This window comes from Hippopotamus amphibius, chromosome 2 (assembly GCF_030028045.1).
Source record: "Hippopotamus amphibius kiboko isolate mHipAmp2 chromosome 2, mHipAmp2.hap2, whole genome shotgun sequence".
Lineage (NCBI taxonomy): Eukaryota > Metazoa > Chordata > Mammalia > Artiodactyla > Hippopotamidae > Hippopotamus > Hippopotamus amphibius.
The window spans coordinates 189,825,183-189,829,491 of NC_080187.1; the positions used below are offsets into that span (position 1 = coordinate 189,825,183).

General features: G+C 33.6%; 1 pseudogene; it reads right to left on the reverse strand.

Moving 5' to 3' along the window:
* Positions 1 to 3,162: 3,162 nt before the first annotated feature.
* On the reverse strand, positions 3,163 to 4,015 carry LOC130845988 (voltage-dependent anion-selective channel protein 3-like; annotated as a pseudogene).
* Between the last annotated feature and the right edge of the window lie 294 nt (positions 4,016 to 4,309).

Genomic DNA, 4,309 nt, shown 5'->3' on the forward strand with positions numbered 1-4,309 from the left:
ACAGAGATGAGAATAAACTCTTTGAAACATATGATGTAAAATTACTATTCTTCCTTTATATACTCTTTTCTAATCACATTCATTATAATGACATTTATCATCTACTTAATTTAAAATATTTTCTGTATTTCAATGAAAAAATTAAAAGTAAATAACAAATAAAATATTTCCTATCTTTGCAACTACATACTTTTCATAAATAATGAATACACACGAGAACTCTGAGTATAAATTCCTTTGTTTTGAATGACAGTTTGCATTTTTTGGTAACATACGCTTAAATAATACAGTTTATCTGTCTTAGGAGAATCTTTCTTGTAGTTGTTTTCTATTTTGTGTGAGAAAATTTGCAAGCTGAATGCTACATTAACATATTCATTTAATGAGGCCATGAGATGACATCTAAAACACTGAATGCCCCTTCCCTTCCAAATATTTAAATAGAAAAATCTATCCAAATTGCAACTTTCAGGTTTTCTGGCAAATGACATCATGCAACAACTTAAGGGTAGACTTGGTGAAGCAACAATACAGCTTTGTCATCTCACTTTTCTCTCAGTATAAGCAAACCAGGTTCTGCAGCTGACAGTTTTGAATGATTCTGAGTCCATTTTTTTCCAGTAAAGAAAATAACAGTGGAATTATAATGATCTGAAGCTACAAAGCAAATAATGTCAATCTTGTAGAGCCCTGTTCTGTATCACCTGACTTTCAGAAACAACCATTTCATAAAACCCCATTTACTTCTGTTTCAATTTACAATTATTGAAATTTTAATAAGGATTTTGCAGCAATATCAGGCATCACATAATGCCAGGGAGGAATTATAACTTTATTGCAGTCCACAGTGACAGCCAACTCATAAAAATGAATGACATTCTATATCGTAACATCTCATAGGCTGTTCAGAATGTTAATAGCTTACTTCATCTTTCTTTAGCATAATGAGGCAGACAGTGTAACAATATTCAACCCGAAAATGAAGATTAAGAAAATTTGGATTGAGGCAGGAATGTAACATTTAACAGGATTCAGACAACATTGAGATTAAAAGTTTCAATTAAAACACTGTTAGCAAGCTTTTTATCACAAAAGCAAAGATTTGTCACCCAAGACCAATCACTATTTTGAAAAATATTTATCTGTAGACACACACAGCTCTCCAACCTCTATTTCTAAAATGTTTCAAAGTTGCTTACCCAGTTCAGCACTGCAAGATTCACTGACTCAGATGGAACTCTAAAAGTTCATTGAGTTAAAGTAATTGCAAAAGACACCTTATAGACACATAACTGAAATAATACTTATCTCTATGAAAACCATTCTTTAATCCAATAGCCTCAAACATCTACACATTTTAAGTTGTAGTTTACCTTTGGATTGAGATTAATCAAAAGACAGCTGAAGGTACATATTTAAAATGTATATATGATTTATAATATAAATTTTATATACATACAAATATATACTACATAATAAAACATTATATATTTTCCATTTCCACATACATGGGATTAAAAATGCAAAAATCATGAAGAATGAATGAAACCAAGTGAGATACTTATAGTAGCATATAAAACTTGAAACTGGTTATCCACCTTTGTAAAACTGTATAGCAATACCAAAACAGGGTATTTTTAGTTTTCTGCATTTTTATATAGAATTGAGAAATCCATTTTTGTTATCTTTCTACGTATTTGAAGTATCCGTACAGAACATTTTTAATTAGTTGGGGTGCCCAAACTGCCGAAATGAAGCAGACAGAGAAAGCAGTCAAGGCTAGTCACAGATGAGGATAAATGGGCTTTGTATTCTGAAGCTGAATATAAATTTAGGAAGGTAACAGTGGTTAGGGACAAATTAGCTGTGTCTAATAGACTTCTACTACCAATAATATGATAAGTAAAGAGAATGATAATGTGTCACTTTTGAGAGCTGTCATATTTCTTGTATGGCTTATTTATAATGCCAGAAGAAACCAAAATACTAGAAAATACAGTAATGTTATTTCACATTTTAAAACAACTAAGATTTATTATCATCTAATTAAATTTGTTTCTCATTTTTCAAGATGTTAGAAGTGTCAATTCCCTTTAATGAGTGCTATGTCATCATTAGTGATTTGAGATTTTCCAGAAACTTATCTATTTAGTAACATTACTTAAATTTTTTTTCATTCTTCCTTATTTGGAGGGATTTTTTTTCCTATTCAGATGAATGCAGGATTTCTTGACCATACCAGCTAAACATTTTTTTAAATTTTCTGATTTATGCTAACTGTACATTTGTTTTCATGTATTACCTAATTGTAAGAAATCTTCAGAAAAGTTTGCATTTCATTCAGTGCTTCAATTATCATGAACTCTTATGGGTAATTAAAATTTTTATGGTGGTACTATTACATAGCTACTTTTAAATAGATTTAACAATTTGTTGAATTCTTTGAATTTACCACATTACATTAATTCTTCTTGGAAAATCTCCCTATACTCATCCATTGTATTTAATATGTGTTCCATTAATGCATTATAAATTCTTTTACATGTAACTTCCTACTATGAATAAAAGGAATAATTGCTTCCATTTTCTTTCCTTTTCATTATTACCCTAACTTTATATACTATGATACACATTGTATTTGGGATCCTCATCTTAGGAAATCAAAGTTTATCCTTCCTTTTTGTGACCTCTAAACTTTATCCCTTTATACAATAAGGTTTTTTTTTATGTTCCAAATGTGATGGGTTTATTTTATTTCACTCTGATGCAAAAGCAAAGATTCCACTACCACACAGAGGCCAATATATTACAAGGTCATGAAAAAGTGGTGTGGGACATGCAGGATGTGATGGACAACTGGAGGGTTGGGTCATCTCCTTTGCAACATGACATTACACTGTTGCTGAGGAAAACATTTAAATAACACAGCAGAACTCAACTGAAATGTAGCCCGAACATGACAACTTCCAGGCATGCTTGAAGAAGCGCCTCCCTTAGGATGGACTTGATATCTAGGCCTCAGTGTGGGGAGGACTACAATTCTTTGGAAGAATAAAAAGGTCACACTTCTGAAATTTCACAGAAGAATTTTAAGGCCAAAACGTAGAGGGTTCATTTCTCTTTACCTCCAAGGACAAAGCTGATGCTTTACTCAAAACCACATTAAGCTTCTAGTTCAAAATTCAGCCAGAGTTTGTGCCTTCCTGCGTTAAAGTTCTTTCCATTGATTAGAGCTGACAGGATCAGTTTCACTCCTGGGTCAAAGGGTCTGAGTATAACCCAGTCCAATCAGGCTGGTATTATTTACTTTAGAAGACAGAGAAGTTCTACAATCTAGCTTATATTAGGCAGCAATGCAGAAACAGCTGTTGTTACTGCCAGCCATCCATGCGAAGTTTATTGATGTTTCAATCTTCTCATTCACCTTCTGGTAGATCAACCCTCCACATTCAATGCCATCGTTCACGTGCATGTATAGCTGGACGTCTGTGGCCTTATAACCTAGGGAAAAGTTATTTTGTGACAGTTTGGATTTGGCTGTGTCAAAATTCATCTGATAGCCAGCAAGCCAACCTTCAAAGGCCAACACAGCTCAGCTATAGATGGTTGGTCCAGAAAAATCCGTATCACCATTACTGCCAAGAATGAAACAATATTGTTTACAGGAGGCCTTTAATTTACCACTCTTCTTTCCTCTGTTCAGTACAAATATGGTATCAAGAGTCCGTCTCAACACTGCAGGCAACTTATTCTCCAAAGAGATTTCTGTCCCAAGAGTATTATCTGTGTTCTGCTTATGGGTGAAGGTCAGTCCATAGTTATAGATCTTGTATTTGGTCTCTACATTGCCTGATGCTTTCCTTGTATCAGTATAAGCATGACCATAAGTAGAAAATTCCACTCCACTACATGACTTGGTTCTCAGATCTATTTTGCCCATGTCAAACGCATATCCTTTGTTGAAGACATCCTTGGCAGCCTTTCCTAGGTCACAGTAAGTCAGTGTGTTACACATATCTCCAACCGGAGGGCCTGTCCACTCTGCTAGGAGGGCCTGTCTGCTCCCTATACAGTAAGTTTTAAGTAATATCTACTGTTGTTAAAGAACATATCTTTGAAATCAATGCAATTTAGTGTTCACTCTCACAAGGACAATGACAACATATATTTTCCAAAGGGTTAAAATAAAAAGAGAAACATCAGCTTCCTTTGCTGGTCCTACTTGCCCTTGCTGATACCTGGATAAGTAACAATATTTTTAAACATTAACTTGTCTCAGATGTAAAATGGGTATACCCTTTTTGTTTTA